General features: G+C 42.3%; 1 protein-coding gene across 5 annotated transcripts in view; it reads right to left on the reverse strand.

Annotated features, from left to right (window-relative positions):
* The window catches only part of SERTAD2 (SERTA domain containing 2), a 130,919-nt gene that overhangs the window by 25,337 nt on the left and 78,437 nt on the right, over window positions 1-27,145 (reverse strand). The window contains exon 1 of one of the 5 annotated variants that reach the window (XM_007431708.4): window positions 10,609-11,241. The exons of the other annotated variants lie outside the window; for them this stretch is intronic. The gene's annotated coding sequence lies outside the window, so the exon portion shown is untranslated. Of the gene's footprint in view, window positions 1-10,608; window positions 11,242-27,145 lie in introns of those variants that run through there. 5 annotated transcript variants of the gene reach the window in all.

Below are 27,145 nucleotides of genomic sequence, written 5' to 3' on the forward strand. Positions count from 1 at the left end.
AAAGCAAACCAGTTAGTAGGAAAAAAAGTTCCACTGATAGATATATGTGATTTACTTTTAAATAAATGCATGAGGGATTGGAGAACCAGTAAACTATAATACCAGAAAGGTTACGTGATTCTCCCACCTCCTCCAGACAAAGGTAAATAGAGGCAGTTGCAATTCTCTGATAAATTTTAATCCATCAATTAGCTTCTAAATCAGGCATCCTATGAACAAGAGAGAAAAAATCTATAGAAATTGCGATGGGGGAAAAAATGAGGAGCTTTTGTCCCTAATAACATTCTGAGACATGAACCCACCAGTTGACCTGAAAGTCTCTTCCTGAAGCACTCTGTCCCTTTAGGGGCACTTTTCAGCACCTGTTACTGTAAGCCACAAGTTTGTACTTTAGTATGACCCCTTGGGTGGGGGAAAAGCCTTCTGATTCATCACCATACAACCATTTGAACATTTTGAATGCTACTTTTAAAATACCTGAAGTGCTCCAAACACATTAGTTTGTTGCAGGTTTTACAACCACCTTGTAAGGGTTAGTATGCCCATAGAGCAAATGAGGCAAAATAATGTGGATCTGAAGATCACTTTGCTAACCTTTCATTTGTTCAATCCAGGAGGGAAAAACTAGATGAGTGGCCAGCAATCAGATTAGTGCCTTACGCCGTCAAGGGGTTGGGATCATGGTACTTAGAGGTTTTCCTTTGTGGGGGTTATCTTCTCTGTTAAGGAAAATATTGGAGTACGTGAGGGGCAATTTAGATGAGGACAATGTTTTTCTAGAAATGAATTCTGGAAAAAACATATGGCAGTCATGGCTCTAGTTGAGCTGTAACAATTCGGTCATACAACTGATTCTGAAAACACAGGCATTCTTGATTCTATGACCATTGACACGCATTATAAACCACTCAGAGCCAGATATGACTGGAGTGGCATATAAGCCGTAGCAATTAATTGCCCCTGAACTTGACTGAATGTGGAATGACCTGAATGCTGGAGACACTTACAGGCCAGAACTGACTAGGAGAAAGTTACTTAACCTTTTCCCCCAATTCTCCTGCAAATGGCCCTGACTTACTTTCAATTTCACAGAACATAGAAGAGGGATTTGAAGATATTCACACTAGAGGACACAATGAAGTTAAACATTCCTCTTCTGTTTCTTGTTTTCCCCCTACAAATGCTATCCCACACCCCAAACTGATATCCCTTTGATTTCCTCCCCAATTTGCACTTGCTTTCTCTCTTACACACAACAGCTTTACTCTGACAACATTCTTTTAATATTAGTTCTGCTATTTTCCACCAGCCCTAAATTTAAAAAGTTGAAAACTGAGACCACCAGATATAGTCTGTAGCTACTAACATGGAAGATCCACTCCAGGGCCTGTGTTTATAGATTCTATTAAGCCATAACTTGCTTGATTCGCTTGGTTTTGACTTAGCCAATGTGGCATGTAAACTATGCTTTATGGCTTAATGTTATGCATGAATCAAACCACTATACTTTGTTAAATATAACATGGTTAAAACAAATCATGGCTGAGAATTATGTGCAAAGCCAACTAAATTATCTTTTCTCCTGACAACATTATCCTCTATGGACACCACATTCTCAAATACACAGGGAGACCAGAAGCACAAACTTTGGTATACTGCTAAGCATCTACAGTATGAAAGGCCTAATCTATTAAAAGCATTTACTTTTATATGCTTTTCTAGATTGGACTAGTTTTGACTACTGCATTTAGTTCAAACTAGTTTCATCCATCTCTCTTCCCATTGCCTACGGATCACTGCAAGTTCCATCATGTTTTAAATCCAGGCCTGGAGAAGACCCTGCTTGGACTTTGAAGAAATGACCATTTTCACACACATAGCAACTCCCTTCATAGAACTGAAGATATCACAGAAGCTGCCCCTGGTTAATTTTTATACATTTATTAAGGCCACACAGGTTTAGGTTCTTGGATCTCTTGAGGCAGAGCACTCCAGCTTCCAAATTTTCCTTTATAGAGATGTGCTTGATAAAGAGATCTTTAAAAGGTATGTTTTAGCAGGGGAATAATGAGATGAGTAAAGCTTGTTTTGAGTAATTTCTTCATGCTGGATGTGTGTGGGAGGGAAAAAAGACTATAATTCTCTACATGCAAGTCCACAGCATACAGGCTCAGTATTCTTAAAACCAGGTCTAAGGTTGCCACCATTGAGTATGGCAGAGCTCTAATGCTTTCAAGTGCTTATGATACTTTCAGAACCAGAATGGCTATCCTAGTCTTGCCTAAAATTTGTCCCCACTCTTTCAGTTGGCATGTTTTAACTCCATGCTTCCATCATCTACAAAGAGGTGTAGAGTCCTTGAACTTTTAGGTTATAATAAGGTTATTAGTCTTATGACACCTTGAAAACCCACTAATGTGGCTGCCCCTCTGGAAGGTGTCTCCTTGGGTCTCTCATTTTCTTCCTGCTATTGAATTGGTTCTGCTTCTTTCAGCCTGCTGGAAACCAGCCAAGATGCTTTACTGCTCAGCCTTATTTATCACTCCACCCTGCTTCCTGCCAACAATATACAGTTTCTGCAGAAGCTTTTTTCTACACCCACACATCTTGCACCCCCCTCCATGCCTCATCTTCTCAGTTCCCGTTGTTCCCTGTATTCTTTGATCTGGCTTCTGTATCTCTGTTCAGCACAAGCTACCTCTCTTTCTTTGCTCAAGCTGCCTCTGGACTCCCAGAGACCCTTAACTATTCTGCCTTCCTGTGCCTTTCATTAGTCTGCTTATCAACCACTTCTCCAACCATCTCTGTAGCTAGGACAGTGCTTTAGTTTAAGCTTGCAAGTTCCCTCAATTCACTCAGAGAAGACAGTAAACATGCTACCTGCTTCTATTTGTCAATATCACATTAGCTTAGCCAGCTGAAGTGGGAGGGGGCTTCCAGTCCATTAGTGAAACCCAACATCTGGCTAAAATGTGGTGGCAGAACCAAATGAGAGGTGTGTTAAGAGACAGAATTTAGGAGGGCCTTGGAAGAAGGATGGATAGAATAAAAGAAGACTCAAAAGAGAGAGAAGAAACCAAGAAGACAATAAAATGATCAGGGACTATAGAGGAGTATGGATATAACCTTGAAGAAAGAATGCAAGACCAGTAAGTAAATGATAACTCAGTTCTGGGAAAAAAGAAGGGGTGAGAAAGAAACTCAAGATAGCCCCACTTTGATTCTGTATAGTATAAGAGAAGGCAGAGGGAAACTCTGGCAGATTTTCAAGAATCAGTTAGTATATCCTATAACAACAGAGTTCCGGTAGTCCTTGTCTTGTCTGCTCCCTGACCTAGCCTACTTCCAAGGGCTGACAGAGACAGCCTGTGACAAAGTCTAGGAAAAGGAGGTAAGAGATCCTCTAAGCAAGCACGCACAGGCAAGAAAACTCTGAAGGCTCGGGGAGCAAAAAAACTAAAGGGACCACAGGTGCCACGCTGAGCACCCATGATTTGGTCACAGGGTTCTACTTGCCAGTCAGACAACCAAGTCAGCCTGAAAAATCTAGACTGAGTTTCTAAGCGAGCCATGGATTCTACAGAGGATCTGGGAACAAGCTGTGTTTGATTCCTGTTGGTCATACGTAAACACTGTGCTCTCTCTCACAAGGTTGTCCCAAATGTGAAGGAGAATATCATCACCATAATCACTAACCAATACCACTAACCTGTTTGAAATACTCTTCACACTGTATTGGATTCTGCTTCGTAGAAAGAAATCTCTGCACCAACTGTTGAGTGAAGCCTAGCTGAGAAGGCACCATTGTACTGTATTGGGGGAGGGGGCTTATAATGAGAATGAACATTAAAAGAGAAACTCTCCTACACAGCCAACAGAAGAACAAAACAGATTCTAAGGAACTTTCTCCATCATGGCGTGCAAATCCTAGTTAAAACAGCAGCAACATGGTGATTCACTTTTTTTCCTGGTTCCTTTCTTGGGGGCATGTGAATCTGTCTTCTTTTGACTGCTCAGTTAAGTTAAGGGGAGGAGGAAGAAAGTAGAGTATAGTATTGTGAGATTGCATCACACATATCATGTTTCATTCACACTTGGAGCACAAGGCAGCTATGTAAGATTTAAAATAAGAAAAAAAGAGAAACAGGGAACATATTCTGGCAACAATACGTTGGTCTGGATCTGCTTCTCAAACAGATGGAGAGGAAAACACCGCAGCCAGAGATCAATAAAAGAGAATGCCAGTTGGGGAAAGCAAGAAACGAAAGAAAAGTTTGTGTCATGGCAGAAAGTTCACTTATCTGGAATTCAAAGTGTCCAGAAAGTCAAAACACTGATACCATAAAAATAAGGGCTTAAATGTTGCAGATGATTCCAAAAGACAAAGCTGCAACCTCCCACATGCATGTTTCCAGTTTTCTGCAATCTCTGTCCTATAAACAAAGCTACCCTGTATATTTTATTCTAAAGCTTTCAACCCTATAGTCCTTTGGGCAGAAATTTAGAAAACATCATTCAGAGTCAGAAAAATACTGTAAACGTGAAAGAAAGCAAAGCAAGTTGTATCTCGCGGGTTTTTTTAATCTGTGAAAAAAAAGAATTTTATGAGAAAATATTAAGGTGGCGCTATACCGACAAATTTGGTTTTAAGAACTTTGTTTCATAGCTACCTGCACTTTATTAAGCCAAACCTACCGTAGGGCATTTCAAAACTAGTTGGACCTGCTGACTGACTAGCTGTACAATCTGATTTAAATAGGCCCTCTTTTCAACACCCCCCCACTTCAACATATCTGCATAGTTTACCTGCCATTGTGGGTGTTTCTTCCTCTATTGCTGCTCACTTTGCAGAATCTTAAACATGGGAAACGAAAATACTCTGCATCTGACATAGGAGCCACCCCGTTTGTCAGAGGTGCAGAGAAAGGAAAACTGAAAGTAAAATAGAATATACATTTGTGGAAGAAGCCCTTCTCTTTTCATACAATCACAGAACCTAAAGTAAGTTTTTGTGGCCTGCATATGAAGTAATTTATAAACTAAACTATGCTATTAGTGCTTCTGTAAGAGTTCAAAATGCCCAGGTTACAGATGACCCATAGTTAAGAAGGGAGCCTATTGTAGCAAAATTTGAGTTAAATACACAATGGTTCGTGTTTATTACACAATACTACTTATACAGCATTATATAATAATACTGTTCCGGCTTACATACAAATTCAATTGAAGAACAGACCTTGGGAACGGAACTCATTCTTAAGCTGGGGACTACCTGTATTCACCATCCAGAAGCATGAATGCTCCTTTCCCTTTCCAACTCTTTCTATATTTCAGCAGTTAAGATGGGGCACACAATTTCTGATGGCTCGAGGCCTCCCAGGCTTTGTGTACTTCAAACGTGGAGCTCCCATTTGTCTGATTTTTGGAAGCTTAGGGATTTTTTTTTAAAAAGGTAGTAACTGCATCCATTCTACTCCTTCAGGCTTTCTACAGCCCACCCCAAAGCAGAAAACTGTTTTCTGTTGAAATTAATTAATCTGATGGATTATTTGGCCCCACTGAGGGATTCTGGAGCATCCTTTTTTTTTTTTTTGCAAACCTGACTTAAAGCAAAGAACCTTATTTAACTACCACAAAGAAACTTATAACCACTGAGTTAATCTCCTCACCATAAATAACAAAGCATTTCAGATTTTTAAGTGGATTTAGAATGGAAATGAGAAATATAATTTTACATTGTATGTTTTAATGTTAGTGCTCAGCAGAAAGATACTGGATCTCCCAAAACAATTCCCAATCCCATTACAGATGTAAAAAATAATTAGCAGCAGTTGTTTAGCACTCTAACTAACTTTCTGGCATATAGGATTCTCTAAGTTTCAGTACAGCTTCCCAGCAACACTGGGTTAATATTACACCTCTTTTGTGTTCTCAGTGTTATACAGTAAGGGCTGGATTGTGAGACTAAAAATCAGCCGTTGTCATCTATTCCTATGCAATAAAATGGGGACTGGGTTGCACTGTTACTTGCAGAATTAGATTAAAAAAAAAAAACCTCATGGAAAGACATGAAGGCAACGACCCAGCCTTGCATCATTATGGGCTGAAAATAGAACTGGTTGTGTAACGAACAACTTTTTTGTCACCTGGTCAGCAATAATGGCTGAATTTACGAAAAACCCATTCTGATTTTTAGTCATGTGACTCAGTCAGCCATGAGTTTTCAGAAAGCATAAGCTGCTCTCATAAATTTTAATAAGAATACTTTGATTCTCCCCATCCAAATCCCTAAATCTAATGCTACTAGGTTTGAGCTGCAAAGAATCCAGACAATAATTATATAATAGCAAAGATCTGACACATTCTGTATCTCTTTACTGCCAATTAATGGTCATCTGGCTTTTGGCAGCCCAGATTTCTTAGCCCTGGTCTAAAATGTCATTGTTAACTTTCATGGCATTTAAACATGATTAATTTCTTATCCACAGCTTTGCAACTTAACTCAGCTTATGTAAAATGGAGTGTTAGGGTAAGGCTACTCTCCTTAGATATTGACAGATTCTTTGCTACTCTTAAGACTTTTAGATAACAGAAATTAATCAGGCCCTCTTTCAACTAATGCTGATTTGGAGTCCAGTAATTTGCCACAGCAATAGAATGTTAAAAGGTGGCCAACTAATTTTTTCTCTTCTTCATATCTTTAAAGAGCTCTTACCTGTGGGGGTGGGGGGGGGAGAGTTAAAGTACATCTTGTGCTTTTAATCATCCTTTGAAGTCAAGGCAGATTGTCAATTTAAGCATGTTTGAAATAGGAATCCATGTCATTTCTATCCCACCATGGAAAGCAAAATCTGTCAACTCAGTTTCAACTCTAACGAAAGCCATAGTGGAGCAACAAGTTGGGAAAAGCATATTGGGGATAACAGGGCACAGATGAAATAGCTTTTTAGGCTGCAATCGTATATCCACTTTTTTTAAGATTAAACTCCACCAAACGTAAAGGGATCCAATTCCAAGGGTTAGGCTTATGCCATCAATGCCCAAACCAGGGCTTTAAATCTTCAGCTCTATCATTATTACTGTATTTTATGACTGAAGTCCTCTTGAAGCAAGTTGCATGGAACAACCCCACACCTTGATCAGCACTGCTGAAGGTTGGGTGGTCATTATCTAGCCCATAAGACAGAATGCCAGAAGCTCACACCATAGCATGGCTCTCCCCCGCCTGTTCAATTCTTGGCTTCCACTCAAAAGTCAGCCTAAAGATTTTTTGCTCTGGGTAATAACCGAACAATTAGCAAAAATGTTGCTGATTATGGAAAAAATAGAATCAGCTGTTCTTATGCCCTGGACTCATTCCCTCCCTGCAGTCATTTAAACTGGACCTTGCACTCACTCACTGGCTTCCTTTTAGTGCATAAAATGATCTTTGGACTCTGTAATCAGAGCCTGCTGTTTCTGGCATAGTTTCTTTTCTTTTCTCTCTCTCTCTCTCCCTTCCCCCCCCCCCCATTTTGGCCAAGAAGCTGTTGCAACTGGCGCTGTCTCCATTTGTGTTATCTTTTAGACAAAAACTGTACTTCCAAAGGAGGCACTAAAGAGCCCTTATGAGAGGGTCAGAAGAACACAGCTACATTTTAAAAACAATACTTTCACTTCTGATATAGTGCACTCTCATTTATAGATGATGTAAATGCAAAATTCACAACACCTCACTCCATTTAAAATGTGCAAAATATCAAACAAAGCCCTGTAGTGCTTTTCACACTAATGTGTCATACCAAGGGTGAAGAATACACATTTGTCAGCAAAGTAGTTCAACTGACTATTATTATGTGAGATCCTCCAGAGGTTTTAAATTCAGGGCCAAACTGATTTTGGTATATACACAAAGTTAACTTATCAGAGAAGATAGCTTTTAAAAATCAGGTATCTAAATGACTAAGGTAGTTTTCCTTAATGCATCTTTTTTTTCCCTGTTCCTTACGTTGGAAAAGCCATGCTGTATTAAAAAAAAAGAAACATTTAAAATTTTTACAACCTACACCTATGAACACAGGATGTCGTTGAAGTTTTCCTACTTTTAGAGGACTCCAGTCCACGTAAGAGACCAGGCTGTCTTATTCATAATAAAAATCATTCTATTATAACAAGTTTTCCCATCTCTTTTAGGCAACTTCAGAAAACAATTTGCAGCACAGAGCCTTTTAAGAAATTCTCTGTTACACACTTGGTGCAAATCTCAATAAACATGATTGCAATATTGAAAGTTTGTATTTCTTCCTCCTGAAGACAAACTTTTTTTGTTAAATGATGCAGATAAAGCCCCCAAAGGAAGAAACTCATTGCAGCTGTTATGCTAGATGCTACAATTCTTATTTGAACAATGGAAGTGTTCCCTAGGATACAGACTCATATACCTGTCTGGCATCAAAGCTGCTAATCCCTTCTCCATCTCCAATACACACTGTCAGTCAGAATGCTTGCTCTTAAACTTAAAATTGGTTTCCCTGGAAGAAGCCCAGTTTGTTTTATTAGTCCAAGAAGAAAGAACATAGCAGGGCTCCGCAATGCTTTGGATTCAACTCTAAAAGATGCCTTAACAGTGCAAGGAACACAAACATAGCACTTGTCTACACATCATGCAATCCTCAGAAAAGGACATGGCTGCTTTCAAGAGTTCCCCTAAAAAAGGAGAGCAACCAATCTCCAGCAATTTTCTTCAAGAAGCTTTTGGGGAGGTAAGAGGGGGGAGGGGAGGAGGGAAGTCAGTGTCTTTTCCTTGCTTTGCAATACATATACCATATATACTTAAAAAAAAAAATTAAGGATTCTATCCTACTATATCAGTCAGTTAATAGAACAGAATAATTAATTGAACAGATTCCAGTTGCTTCCTGTCACCTTTTTTGTACCCCTAACATTGCTCCAAAGGCTTTAGGGGACCATTTGCAGCAAATCTGGGGGCACATGAGGATGCAAGGTAAGAAAGGCTAGAAAGGCTGAGGTCAAGGGCAGTTTGGGTAACATAGGACATAGCCCAACAGAATCACATGGTCCATATAGAAACTGTAGTAGCCTTCTTCAACCCATAATCTCCAGAATTCTAGACTACAAATCCCATCTTCCCTACTCAGCATAGCTGTTGGCTGTGGAAGCAAAATTTGTAACCTAATGTAAAAGCTGATTTACAGTGTCATGGGCTGGGTGGGAGGGGGAGTGGATGACACAAGGTTGATCTTTGAGGGCAGAAAGCCAACACCTGGATACAAAGTCTAGGCTAACACGGAACACTTTCAACTAAAAAAAAAAAAAAAACCCTCATAGTCACTGAACAAACCTAATTGTACTACTTGATCCGGCACTGGAATCAGGCCTTTACTCCAAACATTTATAAAACTTCACAGAAACCAAAAGGGACTCTCTTTGGAGCAGCATGCTATTTGATTTTGAGGGAGCAACTGGAGGGGTGACATTAAGAATTCTGAATCATCTTTTTTTTTTTTTTTTTTGCAAGATCTTACATGAAAATCAACTGAAACAAAGTTAGGAGATCTGTTTCATTTAGTCCTGCCAACTTCTGCTCAGTGGAGACCCTAACCTATGTGATTCAAGGAATGAAACCCTGTATTTCATATTCAAGAGGTACTTTTAAACCTATTGCAATTTCTGGGAAGCCAAAATTGCAACTATGATTTTCCATTGATACCAATACTCCTGTCCCATACTGAGACACCAGGACATAGATTAATCCAGTTCTTTAATAACCAGCTGGAGTATGCATACTTACAATCAGGCTAAAATGTTAATTCTACAACTCAGATACATTTCTATTAAACTTCCCCCTCACCAGGCATCACCTCATAATCAGACAAATAAAGCATAAATGCTCTGAATTAGGCTTTGCACACTTGGAATCCCAGTTTAAGGTTCTGTTTCACCCACGCATTTGCTTTTTCCCCAACATCAGAGAAACTGGTAGGCACCCTTCGCACTGCATCTTGGACTCCCCAGCACACACTGAAAATTGTCAAAGCAAAACCAAGTTGCACTGTAAAGATGGCTCTGAAAAACTCTCAATATGCCACACTTGGAGAGTGAAGAGAGCGACAAAACGTGCCGACAGCTACATTCGTGCCGTAAGCAACACGAATACGCACGCACGCACACACACACACCTGCTCAAAGGAACATCGGAACCTCCGATCCCTCTGCACGCTGGATTCAACCGTTTTGTGGACAGAAAAGTAACTCAGCCAAGCTCTTCTCCCTGCCCATCGCTCTCGTGGGAGCGGGGGAAGATCGTCGTCCGGAGGGTTACGGGGGAATCCAGTCAAGCGACAGAAGCGCCGAGTTTCCCCAGCCCTTCTCGCGGACCCTCCTTCGCCCCTTCTCCATCGGCTTGCGAGGAAGACATTTATTAAGCGAGGGCCCCCGAGATTTGTCTAGAGTGCATCTCGCCGCCCTCCCCCGCCGCACACCCCCCGTCCCCCACTGTGCCGGCCGAGCCAATTCCATCCCCCGCTGGACTGAGCGTGACTCTCGCCGGCGAAGAAGCCCCGCTCGCCCACTCTGGCCCGCTCCTCTTCAGCGGCGAGTTGAACTTACCACATGCAGTTCCTCCTGAGAACTAAAGCATCAGGGTCTGCTGCCGCTGCACGCTCCTAATCTTCCACTCGCTCCATATGTCACTCTCCTCACCCGAGGGGGGCTGACGGTGGGACAGAGGAGGTGGAATAGGGTGGGGGGCGGGGAGGCGAATGCCGCTCAGGGAGGATTTAAGCCTCCGCTTTCCTGTGGCTGCGGCGATCACGAAGCATTATACAATGGTGGTGGTGGTGGAGGAGGAGGAGGAGGAGGAGGAGGGAGGGAGGGAGCGAGCAGGCGAGCGCTGGAAGAGCAGCAGCCTGCGCTCCCAGCACTTGCCAGGCGGAGAGAGTGACGCGAGGAAGGGCTTCTGCAAGCTCCTTGCCCTTTGGCTCACGTTGGAAGCCCCGCCTATGTCCCTAGGCAGGGAGGCAGGCAGGCGCTCCGTCTCCCTCCTCCTTTCTCTGCTGCTGCTGCTGCCGCCGCCGCCTGCTCTCCACTCCCCTCCGCCCCACCTCCCTCAGAAGGCCTGGGAGGCAAGCGACACATGCCCCCTCGCTGGGCCAGCTAAGGAGGGCGGGGCGTAGGGCTCGGTTCTCCCTTACATGTGCCTTTGTCCCAAGAGATCAGCTATGCTAATACGAATCTGCTGCCTGCTGCAGAAGACAACACGAGCGCGCGCTCACTTCCTCCCCCCCCCCGCACACGCCGGGGAGAGAGAGGGTGACAGCAGGCGCAGGCAACATCGCCATCAGCCCCCCCCACCTTCGACTCGGATGCGAGAGGGGCTTGGGAAGAGCGGACCAATTTATTATCAATCAATCAATCAATCAATCAATCAATCAGTAAAGGTGATGGATGGGCACCCAAGGGAAAGCAATACCTTCGAAATGGAAGGGCAATATGCTGGTTCCAGCCCCCATCTTGCACGCCCTGGGATGCAGACCTGCCTCAATCCCACCGCCGCGCCGGTGAGCCGTAATGACTTATTCGTGATGCTGGGGGCTGCCCTCTGCACATGCCCAGTGGCACAGTTATGGCTCATGTCGTACACCTTCCGGGTACGTACTCTAATTCTGGAAACCATCCGGAAGGCCGGAATGAGCTTCCCTGGACTCTACACGTATTGGCTGTATTGTGGCCGGCTCGAGAGAGAATGAGCTGAGAATGTTGCTGGCCACGAGTTGGATGTTCCGGACCGAGGCTGGTTTTAGGTTGAGACCAGCCCAAACCCGACTAAGCTTGCTCCGATCTAGCGGAGCTGCAGAGGAAGCAACCTGGACCCAGCCTTTCAGCCCCCAGCACACGCCGCCTACATCACGCAGGCGACTCTTCAAAAACAGAAGGCGGCAACGCAGCCAAGCAACTCTCAGCCAAGCCGAAAAGTCAGGCAGCCCCCAAAAGGCAGGGAGACGCCGCTGTACATCGACGCGCCACTTCGGTCTCGCAGAACTGGCGCGGCTCTCGGGGAAGAAACGCAGCCCAAGTGGAGCTCCTGCGCGGACGCGCTGACGCTGAGCCTCCCCCCGTTCCCCCGCAGCCGCGAGGCTGCAGCCTGAAGCCAACCGCAACTATGATAAGCACGCGAGCTATTCAACAACTTGAAATTAGTCAACAAGTCAGACTGGAGCAGGACTGCGAGTTCCTGAAAGGAGCAGCAACAGCAGGCGGGCTCCGCAGAAGGGACAACAGCTGGGCTCCCCTCGCGAGCCAGAGCCGCGGTCGAGAGGAGGAGGCGGGGAGTGGAGAGCGGGGCTTCGCTCCCGGGCGGGGAGGCCTCCCTCCCTGGCATGTGTGCAACGAGGGGGAGGGGAGCCTAGTTTTGTCGCTCAACTTGTGCCGGACTTTTTCCTCGCTCTTCGCAGGAGATCCTTGTTCTCTCTCTCTCTCTCTCCCCCACCCTCCTCAAACGTAGGTGAGCAAGGCGAAAGCTCCGTCCTAATCAAGCATTGCATAACTCTTAAGAGGCAGCCGGAAGAAAGCGAAACGCCCGGGCGCGGCACGACGGTGCGAGCGAGAAATGAAAGCTGGGCTTCCCTGGCGCACGAAGGCTGGGCGACCAGAGTCGGCGTAGATCGAGCGGATTCTTGGGCTGGGAGGGGGGAAGAGCCGCAAGAGATGCACTCCCAGGGCCTGGGATCAGCAAGCGGCACCAGCCAGCCAGCCAGCCGAACTATCCGGCCTCGGATCAAGCCCGCGGACTACCCTGAACGTTTTTGTTCCATGGATTCCGTTCCTATGACATACTCAAACCGGGCGCCAAAGACAGCGACGATAAAATGCCCCCCCCCACCCCCCGAATTCAAATTCTGTAATCAGAATAAATGAGCAAAAAAACGAGTTGTAGAGCAGCGAGTCAAGGAATGACCACGCGATGCATTTAGCAGTAGTAGCAGTAATAGAATGCTAATAGCCATCTTCAGATAAGGTATCCCTCCAGTAAAGAAGAACTTCGGGTGACTTCCCAGATACCGCCATGAGTTGTTCTTGACAGCACTATGGACCTGGATTCCACTGCCTTCCTCCGGGATGTTTTTCAAGTTCCCGGTCTAAGGGACAGGTCAGGGAATCTCCCATCCCACTACTAACCAGGCATGATTCTGCTTAGCTTCCAAGCCAGACAAGATCATCTAGGTCGTGGGACACAATAATCATTTTAGTTAAGTGAAAGGGACTAGAAGAAACTAGGTAAACTTTGTCTTCTTTCTTCCTCCTGGACATTATATCAGACATAGTTTTCTCTCCCCATCCCCAAACCTATCATTTCTGTAAAGGCACACTTAGGTCACAGAGATAAGGTCAATACATACAAGAACATTTGAAGGAAAGCTATTGTAACACTATCAATACTTTAAAAATAAAACTTATTTCAAACTATTCTAAAACTTATACACACATTCAAATATTGGCTGCCACTTCAAAATCGTATCAAATAATTTTAGCCTTTAATTGTTCACTAAGTGCATTGGGACAATAAAGCTTTAGGACTTACCACCATAATATTGATTATTAGTCATTATTATCAAGGCAGGATTTGGCATTACAATGTTCTGTTATGATTTTTAATCAACACACTGATTATCTTCCTGCAATCAAATCACATTTTAGTAGTATAGAAGGCATATCTGAAAAGTGAAATTCAACTGGAAGTGCAATCTTTAATGCCCCATGAAATAAAAGCCTTTTGAATTCAGGACTAAGCAACAGAAACCATGCACCTTTTTTTAGATGACCAACATGGTTGTGAGAATGGTGACTTTATCCAATATGTTCTAAAGAACTAGCATCCTACTGTAATCATGAAGAAATTTAGTCATAATGTTTTAATTATTTAGATCCCCATAGTTTTACAACCTAATATTTTCTTTGGAGTAAAGTTTATTTCTATACTTCTGTCTAAATCAAATAAATTAAATTATTTTTAAATGTAAATAAGTTTAATAAAGCATACTTCCAAGTATGAGTCCCAAGTATTACTATAGCCCACAATTGCAATTCTTAACATTCTCCTTCTCCTTAGAAAAAACAGGTCTCATCTTGATTTTTAGTTAATCTGAAGTTAGTTTCTATACATCAAAACTGACTATTCAGAAGAATGAATGCGTTTCCAGGAATTGTGCAGTTTATTCTTAGTATTGAGAATTACAGTTTACTTTTTGGGGGGGGGGGGAATTTGGGGTTTCTTAACACAATGTGATCTTTTGGAGAGAGTAAGCAGATAGTAAGCAGTAGCAATTCTAACCGAATTTAAGCAAACATGTGAACTGTAAGTTCCTTTAAAACATACAGACACACAAATAGACATACACACAAATGTTCAGTCTGCATCACCAAATTTAGAAATAAATCCACCGCCAGAAACCAATGTGAGAATGTCAGATGTAGACTAAACTCCCACTCCCATTCAGCTCCATTACATGTAAGTGCAAGGCCAGTTACAGTGAACACCACAAGCATTCCTTATACATGCATGCATTTCTTTCTCTTAAAAAAAGTATTACTGTTCATAACACTTATTATAATAAAAACATGAATGAATATTCCATGGAGGTGTTTGAACAATGGCCAACTGTTTGGGGATGCTGTAGTAGTGGATTCCTGCACTGGGGCAGTAAGTTGGGCTAGATGACTTCAAAGATACCTTCCAATCCTTACATTCTATGATTGTATGTATTCATCTAGGATTTACAGCTTCATCAAATAGTTCACCTAAGTTCTTTTCATTCACCTTCCTCTCCAAGACACAAAAAGTAGTTGTAAAAAATGTCCTGAAGCCAGATCTACAATCCTGTTCCAGTGATGTCCCTGTACCCTATTCTGCACTCAAGCACATCTGCAGTTTTTTTGCCAATGATTGGTTGTAAATAACAGTAACAACAGCAACAGCTAGGCAGAAGGCAAATGGTGGGTAACCAAGAGGCCATACAATTCCCACATATTAAGGCTGTGCAAAACCCTTTACATCCTAAGCCATTTTAAAATAGTTGTTCTGAGTTTGAAATGGATGATTCTGACCATTCTGGCTTACAACCTTACCAAGGGAAGCAATTCTGCAACCATTTAGTAGCCAACAAGGCAATATTCTCAGATGATAAAAAGCATGTTATAACCTACAAGTCATCATAGATTTAATCTCCTGGAATTCTGCTCAGAGGTCAAGAAACTCACAGCAAACTGGTAAATGAACGCCCTCTCTGAAAACAGTTCTGTTATCTCTATGTTCTCAAGCTCACGTTTAGATGACAACCATACCTAGGAGTCTAAAGTTCTCTCCAATTTGTACTGCAATTTCCATAATACCTGACCACTGACAAGTTGATTGGTCATCTGGAAGGCACTTGGTTATTTTCCAAGCAGAAAGAATAAGAAAATGACAACTATAACCAGGAGGTATGGTGGGAAGTGGCCTGAAGGCAGATGTTCTCTGTAGGGGCTCTCTTCCAATGGAACAGTTAACCCCCCACCCCACAAGTGAGGACAGCCCCCACTCTCATGGCCTCCTGGAAAGTTGTGAAGACATTGCTTCTTTGTTGGACCTTTTGGGACTGCTTCTGGAGCCATCAAGTAAATATTAGTTTTTATATTGCAGTAATAATATCATTGCTGTATTTTATTGTACAACGTAAACTGCCTAGAATCTGGTTGGACTGAGGTAGTTTATATATTTCATACTGCAATATTAAGGCTTTAGCAAAATTCTTCAGTACAGGGTCTCAAAGTTTACAATTCAACTAAATAAATTGCATAGGCAAATTTACAACTTTTTAAATATTATAGTGGAAAGTTGAAATGTTGTCAGAGGGTTTCAGCCCCTGTCATCACAAAGAACCAGAGCATTTATCAGAAAACAGCTGGGGGCACTGGAATTCAGGATGATATATAAAGTTCCCTGCCCCACGCAACTTACTCCCATCGCCAAGGGAACTGGCCTCCTAGAAAACAAATCAGTGAGTTTCAAATTGCACTTTCATATCATGGTTCTGAACGAATGCTAACCTGAGCGCCATTAAACCAAATATTAAAGCACATTAAAATCAATGGGACTTCACTGTGTCTAGCTTTGGAAGACACAATCCCTAGAAGAGATCCATCTGAGTTTCCTGGCTATTTTGACCAGTGTGGAGGTGGGGGAACTTATTGAAATAGCCAGCATATATCAAAATTCACTCTGTTACTCACAGTACACTGTGCTAAATTTTCATTTTATCTGAATTTCTTCCCCACTGGATATTATGAATGAACATCTACACTGACCAAAACCGGTCTATTGCCATTCTTTGCAAGATTCTACATAGATTCTTTCGACATGTTTTTTACTCAGGAATCAATATAGACATCAGTAAAATCCTGCACAAAAAAGGGAATCTTGATGTAATCTTATGTGGGCATTTCTTAATATCAATTTACAAAGACAGTCTCATGTAATTAACACACGCACACACACACACAGACACGAATGGCAGCAACCATTTTCTCTTCTTCCTCTCTTCCCCACTTAGTTCATATTCTTTTACTGTATGTCAAACAACTTGATACATAAGAGGAGCTCCTGGTATCCCTTTACATTCAAACTGAGCCAATCTGTAGTACCTCCAGAGGGGTCTGCAGATACAAAGGCTTTCATCAAAACAACAAAAACAGCATCACACCATGATGATGCAGGCTCTGGCCCTTTCACACATGCAATGTCACAAAGCCCGGACAAAAGGCACCGAGCTTGTGTCACAATGGCCTGATGCTGCTTTCATCATTTTCCTCCCCTGTGGACGCCTCTGAGTACATCCCTTAAGATTGAACTTTGGATATGAGGATAGTATCCTTAATGCACCTAGTCCTTTATCCAAGGAATACATGCATGCAAGTTGTTACACAGAATCTGCTTATCAAGCATGCTAAGTAAAACTTGCATTTTTAGAGCAAATATTTCATCTTGAGCCATGCAGTTTCCTGGTTTTATGTATGAGGCACAATCATGCAAAAAGATCTTACAGATCCCGTCTACTGAACTTTTATAGCACAGACCCCATTGCACTACAGCAGAAATGGCTACATCATCAGACAGAAGTATGTCCTGCTGAAATCTCTGAGACTCCCTTCATTTGCAAACCGAATAAAGTTCTGAGCAGATACCCTTAAGTAAACATTTCATTCTCTGAATTACACTCTAACTGCATGTTCAAAAGAACCATTACAATTCTAGCACCACAGCTACTACTGTGAGAACTTTTTTATCACACCATGTCACCTTCCCCACACACCAAACATATTGCCATATTTCCATTTTTCATGGTATTTGTCAAATCAGATGGCAGCCCCTAGCCAAACCCGGCTATCTCAAGCAAAACAAAAAAGCTAAGCAGGGTAAGATTTGGTTAGTACTTGAATGAGAGTAATCCCAGGGCTGTAGATTAGATTGGAAAGTTTAAAAAAATCTCAAAAGAAGACCATGGAAAACCACTTCCATTTTATTGCCAAGAAAAGGACATGTATGTGTAGGACATGTAGTCTCCAGGAGTTGTGCTCAACCTAATGACTTATAATTAAATTCACCCAAAGGGTTGTAAGTGAGATACCATCCCCACTGGGGTTTTCAACTTCTAAACAGGTTCTAGACTATCCTCAGCCATGGAAGCTCCCCAGGTCACTCTCTATCTCAGCTGGACTCCCTCAAAGAGTGCTTATGGAAAAAAAGAGGAGGCAGGAGTGCTGTGTCTGCTGCTTTGAGCTCCTGAAGGAAAAATGGGACATAAAGCTCATAATACATACATCCGTGCATACAACTGATCCTTTGAAAAGTGTGCCTACTTGTTGGGATTCCCAGGTCAACAGCTGGGAAGGACTTTCTTTGCTGGCATCCAGTGCGAAAGGACTCTTCTGTTGCCATCTGGAGACGGAAAGTGCCTGATCCTGCATGTGTAGCCTAAGAAACCCAAGTGTCAGCCAAAAGGAGTAGCTTCCACAATCATAGAATGCGCCAGTTGACAGCCCTTTCATTTTTCCAGGCAGCTGATTTATAACTTTTACTTTTACAGCAGGGCGAAACTGTTTGTAAAGCACAAAAGAAGTCCACCATTTGCTGTGGAAAAATCTCATGTACTTTGCTTTTGATGTGATGAGCGCAGGCACCTCTGAAGCATAACTTGCTTCTTCTTGGGTGCGTGGGAGGGTGGGGCTTAGTTCTTTGCTAAGTGTGGGTGGCACTCTCAGAAGGAAATGCAGTTGTGTTGATGAGGAAGAGTTTCTTGTGTTCTACTAAGGAAAGCGGCTTCATTTTAATGTAGCAAAGCAAGGCTATCTGTTTGAAATGAACCTTTAGAAGTTGTAATCACACTGCTGTTCCTCCCTCCAACCCCCCCTCCAACTAGCAGTTGCTGAGTAGCTAAGGTGGTTCTAAATAAAGAACTGGAGTCAACAACAGGAAATAACTCCCACAGAAAAAGAGAGCGAGAGCGAACGCACAGAATACAAACTCTCTCTCCAACTCTTGCATGCAGCTGACAACAGCCTATTTGTTCTTTGCATATTGCATCGAAAACCATAGCTTTTCAAAGCATGCACTTGCTTTTTCATCGAGGCCATTAAACTTCTACAGAAAGGGAACCACTGCCCCCCCCGAGTCTCACCTCTCAAGCTCCACCCCCAAACCTCTCCCACCTGCCCTGCCACAGCTCTGGCTAGGCCAGCCAAATTACACCCCTCACAAGCCAATCCAGAAAGGCACAAAATGCCCTCTGAAAAAAACTTTTTCAAAGTAGTGTTTTTTCCCCCCAAAGCATCCTTGCACAAAAAAAATTGGGGGAGAGGGTGAATGGAAAAGAGGAAGTGACAGGTGGAAGACTGGGGGCAAATCATGGTGTCTTTGTTGCATGTAGTATCAACTCTGAAATTAGTGGCAACCTCAGCTTTCCACTCACAGTTTTAGATGTAAAACCCATTAGGTGGTTCTCAGAAAGCGTTAAAAAACGCTGCATCTATTGCAAAGCAAAGAGAATATTGGAAAGAGCCATCAAAATGAATCAAAATGAATTTGGTTCACTTATTTTCAGAACCATTGAATGGACCTACATCATTCTGCGTGATGAGAGCTGTAGTCTAACATCATCTGTAGGATTATGGATGCCTCCTCTTGACTGACAGCACACAAATAATTAGCGTTCTCAAAAGATATATTTAGCCCTTAATTTGGGAGGCTGCTAGGTGATCAGTTTCTCAAGATGCTTGAGATCAGTTCTGGGAAAATTAGAGCACTTCAAAGCTATCCACTCCCATGGGCTAATAATTTCTTCCTCTGCGCTTCATGCTTTTTACCTCCTGCACTACTCACACTGAGAAGGTGTGCTGTTTGAACAGCGTGGCTGCCCTTTTGGCAATATCCCTCAAATCAGGCCAATATAATATGGCTATTCCCCAGACTAGCCCTTCTGGCTTGTAAATTGGAACATTAACACCTATTCATATTGGCCCACGAGTGGCTAATACCTGAAAATACAATGAATCCTGTCCTCTGTTTCACCCACCTGGAGACCCATTTCCAATGCTAACTGTAGCCTGAATCATCCTCTTATCATACCCTCCTGCAAATCACAAACTGCTCTGAGGAAGACCTAGTGAATAAAGTCCTGCCAGGAGGATCTTCCTGATGCAAATGGTGCCTAGATAATAATAAGAGGGAGCAGGAAGTCAATCCTCAAACCTTCTAAGGAAGCTCCAACAAAAGGAAGCTAGTTTACTCTGCAGCTGGGAGAGATTCCTGTCTATTAGAGCTGACTGATGAGTCATTTAGCACTGCCCATGTACACAAGAATGAAAATGTAGAAAAATGAAGTCATGATCAGCAAGAATGTTAGGCACCAAGGGAATTGGCATTGGCATCATGTTTTTAAAGTGCTGTAGTTTTTCATACATCAGGAATAGCCCAAATCAAAATATACACATGGAATATTTAAATAGGAATTGTACCTTCCACATTCTGATATACAGGAACATGGGATTTTCAATAACCAATGAGAATATTAGATGCTGCATCTTGAAAGAGCCAAACTTTCCTTTTTGACCCCAAAGATTACAGACAGACAGACAGATAGATATAGAAGGGAGATTATTATATGATAAAAAAGACACAGCTCTGAATATTCTTCACAACATTTCCAAAGCTGCATCCTCCATAGTACTTTATCCCCTATACAAACAATTGTCTTTAGACATCAATGCATTGTGCCCCCTCCCAGAACTGAAACAAGTGGCAGGAAGTAAAAAAGGAGGTTAAGTTCACAGCAAAAAGAAAAGGACAACAAGATCAGGTGGGAAGAGATTTTAGAAAGTCTTGTGAGATACTGTGACAGACAAGTCCAGAGGTCGGGATGGTGTAATGCTACAGCCATGGACAGAAAGCAGGAGGAGACCTTACAAGGCTTGGTGCGTGACCTCCTTTTTCCTGCCCAGAAGTTGTTCTGGAAGAGCTGGGCAGCACCCACTCCCCCACTTTTGTCACTCTGTGCAGTTGCCATCTTGATAAGCTATAGCACAGAAACCCAGCTCTGAAAATACAACCACTAACACACCCTGAGCCATGTTTCCATCTGACAGCTGTTTTGTCAGTTGGGCATGTCTCTACAGCCATCAGGCCAGAAGTCTGTAGTGGGCAGCCCTGAAAAAAAAAATGAAGAAAGGATGTGCAAGCAACTGATGAATACAAACAGGAGGAATGTAAAGATAAACATACATTCCAGCCTCTTTTTCATAGCCTTCATTTATGAGCTACTTTATGGCCCCTGCCAAGTACAAATGGAAAAGAAATGTTGGGTGGGTTAACTGAAACAATTTTCCAGTAGGATAGCTTACTTATGTAGTGTAGCATATTATAATCAGTCCACACGGCAACAGAGATATGAAATTTCAATATTGCTGAGCTACACTTAGCAATATCCCTTGCCATTTTCCATGCTGGTGAGACTTACTGGGGATGGTAATTCAGCAACATCTGGAAGATTATGGCTTCCCCACACCTGCACAACAGTCACCTGGGTACATGTTTAAATATACTCTTACTAATAAACAACTGACTACATTATTCCAGTAGATTTTTTTTTTCAAAGTATCTGACTTACCAGGTTATCTATCATCCTTCTCCATCCATCCTTACTTATTACCGTTTTGGGAACAAAAGCCTGTTTTAAGTCATCCTAAGTGAGAGAAGCAGTTTTCACTTATACGCTTGGAAAATCTACAAAGGAGACCAAGCCAATTTTATTTGGTAAACAGGAATTGGCTGTCAGGAGAAGAGCAAAACCCAGCAAAAACAACATAGAGATTTGGGAGTAAAACTTGGTAGCTGTTCGAGCAAATCCCAGTGGAAAACTTTGGCACGCAAGCCAAAATCCTGATTCAGTTTTTGCCACAACTGCAAACAATGGTACCTACTGCTATCAGAAGTTGATGGGAGCTTTTCTTACTGAAGGCAGATTTTTAAAGTTGTTAACCATTGATTTTTTTTTCTCCTTTTAGCAGCCAAAAATCTACAAAGGGACACAGTAGCAAGTCTCGACCTTGCTCTCTAAAAAAGTAGCTGGAGGAGGGAAAAGAGAGAGAGAGAGAGAAAGACTGAATACAAGAATCTGTGAAATTGCAATGTTTACAAGCTCACAGCTCATTAGCTTCAACCTTACATTTGAAAAAGCACCCTGTTTCTGCCCACTTGAACTGATACACAAAGCTTTAACAACAGCCATGATTCACAGTCGGCTCCAGTCATGCTCACAAGTGATGTGGCACATTCCCAGTGCCTCCAGTATTTGCATAATTGAGTTTCATTTGCTCTGCCCCTAGCCTGCGTGGAGTGCTGAAAGCAGCAGAGTCATCCGCCCCCAACTCCTCCTCCTCCTCCTCCTCCTCCTCCTACCTGACTGACAGCTCAACTCACAATGAGTAAGAGAGAAAACTAAAGATGACAAAAGGTGCACTTGGGGATCAGGAAGAGCTTTCTGTCCTATCCTCTGAATCAAAAGGAACAGAATGAAACTCTTAACATGGTTGAATGTTTCTAAACCAGTGTTTCTCAACCTTTGGCAACTTTCAGATGTGTGGACTTCAACTCCCAAAACTCCCCAGCCAGTATGCTGGCTAGGGAATTCTGGGAGTTGAAGTCCACACTTCTTAATTGCCGAGATTGAGAAATACTGCTCTAAACTATGTCACAGCATCATAGACAATTATTTGGAGTGCATTATTTGGAACACAGAGCCAGTTTGCTGTAGTGGTGAAGGCACCAGGCTAGAAACCGGGAGACCATGAGTTCTAGTCCTCCCTTAGGCATGAAGCCAGCTGGGTGACCTTGAGCCAGTCTCTCTTTCTCAGCCCTAGGAAGAAGGCAAGGGCAAACCACTTCTGGGAAAACCTTGCCAAGAAAACTGCACTCCAGGCCTCAGGCTTGATGGCAGAACCAAGTTTCTAATGCCTTGTGAAAGACTAGCAAGGTCAGGGCAAGTCTGATCTCGGGGGAGATGATGTTCCAATGAGCAGGTGCCCAGCAGAAAAGGCCCTTTTCCTGAATCCTGCCAGATGGCACTCTCTAACGGATTGTAATGGTATGTGGGAATGACCTCGGGAGACAGGAGGAAGAGTCAAAGACTAGACCAAAATCAGGTAAGAGGCAGCTCAGCCTGCAGAAGCAATGGCGGCATGGCAAACATCTCAGAAGGGACCCTCCCTTGTTTCTTGGACTGTAAGGGCAAGGGGGGAGAGATGTACTTTCAGACTTGCAAGATTCTGTTAATGTAACCTTACAATAAAGTTAGAGCTAGTACTTCTGGGTGTGTTTCTTGCCTGGACTACCTCGAAAGGCTAACATGGATGGGACCTAGAGCATGCCTCTCCTGCCAGATGTAACAAGATCGCCACTGGGGAGAGACAGTCCCATAAGTAACCTGGCCCCATGCCATAACAGGTTTTAAAGCACCTTGAATTGTACTCAGAAGCACCCAGTAGCCAATGCAGCTTGCGGAGCAGAGGTGTCACATGTGCTAAACAACCAGCACCTGTAGCTGCCCATGCCATGGCATTCTGTACCAGCTGAGACTTCTGAATACTCCTCAAAGGCAGCCCCATGTGGAGCACATTGCAGTAGTCCAACTGAGAAGTGACTAAGATGTGAGTGACTATGAGTAGGGCCCCCCAGTCCAAGAACAGGTGCAACTGGCGTGCAACGTGGAGCCGTGCAAAGTCCCTCCTAGCCACGGCTGCCTCCATGGCTGCTCTTCAACCAGGAGCTTAGTTAAGTTAAACAGGGTTAGCTTCATCAGTTTTATTGCATGCGGCCTGGGCCCCCATCACACTACTCCGATACATGGAATGCATTTGTAAAGATACAAAGGTATATGAGAGGACAGGCCCAATCTCACAAATACATTTCTTTAGTCTGGTCACCACTTGAATGGCTGGGTATCTGCCATAGGCCAGATCACCTTAACTGGCCCTCATAGGCTGTAAATAAGAACCAACCCATCCAGTAAGAACATCTTGGGAAAAATTAGTTGTACCTCTCGTGTACCACAAAATCAGGGAGGCCAGAAAGAATGATGGTCTTCTCCATGATGGCCCTCATATTATCAAACAGCTTTCCCAGGAAAGTGGATTACTCCTGATGTTGTGGGCTCTTCTGGATGGCTTTTTTAATTAATTGAGAGAAAGCTACAGGAAAGTTTATATTGCTCCAATTAGATTGATTTTAATTTTTCTATTATAATACTAGCCATTATTACACTGTGGGCATTTTATGTTTGTGTTTCTAATCATCTACCAAGAATCATGTGATTATGGCTGCCTACAAATCTTAAGGTATATAAAGATATATAAAAATATTGGTATTAATTTCCTTTATCACAAAGTCACTCAGTTCTTCAAACTTAAATACTATTTTTTTTTTTAAAAAGAACTTTTATACTTCTGAGATAAAGAGAAAACTACTTTTTATACTTTCACTGTTATTATTCTCTCAACACTTCCTGCAGTGGATAAGATAGTAGAGTTAAGAAAAAACAGAAGAAAACTTCAGGGCAAGAAGTACATTACACAGAGTGGATGCAACAATAATGTTGATAGGACAATGGGAGCTTTGTAAACATTTTCCTGTTCTAAGGACAATCACCTTCGTACCTCCACCTAGCCCTGCAAGTTACAGGGGATATTTTCCATCTATTGTACCTTGTATGGATTTATTCCTACAAATGTCTGCTCTGTACTTACTTCTCACATGGGATTTAGCAAACCAATAAACTCCCAATATCTCTGACTGTACTTATAATGATACAGCCAAAATTGAGATACAATTATCCACATCTGCTAACTAAACAGATATTTGAGGCAGGAATAAATGGAAGGAAAGAAATACAGTATGTATCTGTGTGTGGATTGCAAGAAGAATTTATTTTTTATATATGTGAACTATACATATAATACACGCTATGCTATGCTATGCTATGCTATACTATATTTACTATATCTATACTATCACATGACCGCACCTGATTTTATGACATTTTTTGTGGAGGTTGTTAAGTGAATCACTGTGGTTGTTAAGTGAATTGTGCGGTTCCCCATTGATTTTGCTTGTCGAAAGCCAGCTGGGAAGGTTGCAAATGGCGATCACATGACCCCAGGACACTGCAACCATCATAAATACATGCTGGTTGCCAAGCACCCAAATTTTGATCACATGTCCATGAGGATGCTGCGACGTTCTTAAGTACAAGGACCAGTCATAACTTCAAACGGTCAGTGTCCTGCATGGGAATCCCAGTTTTGAACTTCGGTATTGGAAAAGATTCTTAAGAATCCATCGATAGCCAAGAAAACAAATGGTTCACAGAACCAATCAATCCAGAGTTTTCACTTGAAACACAAATGACCAGGCTCAGATTATTATATTTATGCAAAGACCTAGTTTCTTTGAGAAGTCTATAATGCTGGGAAAAGTGGAAAGAAAGAGAAGAAGAGGATGACTAGAAGTAAGGTAGATGGCCTCAATTAGAATGGCAGTGGGTATACTGTGGGAAGACCTGAAGGGCCATTTTGGGGACAGATCATCCTGAACAAGGTCTTTGTGGTCACTAAGAGTCAACGCTGACTTTATGGTACATAATTAATCAAAAGAGGCATGTACCAGAGGCAGGTTCCGTGGAATCAAAAACTACTAGTTAAAATATGACATTAACGTGTAGTTAGGAGGCCCTAGAATTGGAGAACCAGCATAGGGATGCTACCTCTGGCTCAAAAATACTTTCTCTTTATCCCTCACCACACTGTGTACCAACCCTCTGCTTATTTCAACATAAATCATCATAGCAAAGAACCTTTTTGGAACTAGAAGGGGACAAGAGAAGAGTAGGAAGAGGGGAATATATAAACATAATGAAGAATTTTCATTTATGCCTGATATCTAGATTGGGAGGCAAAGTTCCAAGTGCAGTAGTTCCTTAGGTCTGCAGGCTTTTACGGAAATGCATTGATTTGGAAAAACAAAAGCAAAAGTGCAGAGACTCTAGTCAGCCTGAAAACAACTCAAACAGATGAAAAACCCAACCAGTTTAATCTAATGTGATGGAACAATACTGACAGCAAAGAACACTAGAGGTAGGTTGGTTAAAGGGTCCTCTATTGACAGAAGGCTGCAAAGAAACACATTTTAGCATCAGCTTTCTACTGGAAGAAGTTCTTTCAACAGATTGCTTCAAAAGTAGTGGACTTGCTTTCACTAGAAGTTTCTAAGAAAAGGCTGGATGTATCAAGGACAGTGTAATACTAGTTTTCCTGCATTGATAAAGACTAGGCTAGTAATGAATCACGAATAACACTCCCTTCATCCAAAATTTGCGGCTAGAGGAAGGGCTTCTAGCAGAATATGCAAGGAATCTTGAAGGTAGGGAAACAATTGGTCTTGCAATTGTGTGTGTGTGTGTGTGTGTGTGTTCTGCCTGTCTTTCTGTCTAGCTAGCTGGCCAGCCAGCCTAGTGTTGTGCTTTAGGTGCCAGACCAGGCACCTTAAGCAACTGGCTGGATGATTTGGGCCAGTCATTCTCTCCCAGCCCTAAACTGGGAAGTCAAAAAACATCTATCCATCAACCTGCACTGGGCAGTCAGGACAGATCATAGTCCATAACCTTCAACGAAGAGGCCTTGGTCCTGCAGTGGATTGATATGGGCTGTTAATAATAAATAATAATTATTCACACACATATATGTATATATCTCTTGAGTCACAGGGCAGCCAAAGCATAACCATTCAGCTTCAACAAAGAGCAGCCACCACAGTGTCAATTTTCCTCCCCTATAATCATTCCTAGCTTCTGTACACAGGTCAGAAAGTTTGTCCAAAAGAACACAGTTTCAATGCTGGCTAAGTTACACACCATTTGAAACTCATCATTAAGCAAGTTCATCAGTGGTATCTGTTATGTTCAATAAACAGCAAGCTAAACTATATTTTAAACTAAGGGACTATGCTGAAAGAACGGAGAGCAAAAGGCAAGAATATCATTTCCTAATTCTTGTTCACTTCCTACTGTTAAAAATAAAATTCACAGAGAGAAACATAATAGAGTAATTAAAGAGAAGAGGGCCAACCCGAAATGATTTTCATGTTTCATTCAATGGTGCATAGTACCCAAAGCCAGTCATCGTTATTTTGATGTCTGAAGGAACAAATGGCATAGTGATCTCTTCCAAGCAATAAAAATAAAATAATAAATAAAAATAGATATTGAACAATATCTTTCATGACAATCCAAATCTGCTGTTTGGGGTCGAAGAGCTGATTCCACTCCGCCTTGTGATAGAACCACTTCTGAGAAGGAAGACAGGTAGATTTTTGTGGGGTAAAGGGAACATGGACATGAGAAGCATTTCCAACATCACAATGTCCTATCTTGTATTCTTTATTTATATGGCACCTCCTAAGTATTACACAATCGTTCTGGAATATAGGCATTACTGTTACCACTTGACAAGTGCTGCAAAAGGATTGTCCATAGCTTGGTCTGCTGGATCAAAGGTAGCACATAAATCT

This window comes from Python bivittatus, unplaced genomic scaffold (genome assembly GCF_059951505.1).
Source record: "Python bivittatus isolate LINGU-HERP-01145 unplaced genomic scaffold, Pbiv_v1 ctg000020_np1212, whole genome shotgun sequence".
NCBI lineage: Eukaryota > Metazoa > Chordata > Lepidosauria > Squamata > Pythonidae > Python > Python bivittatus.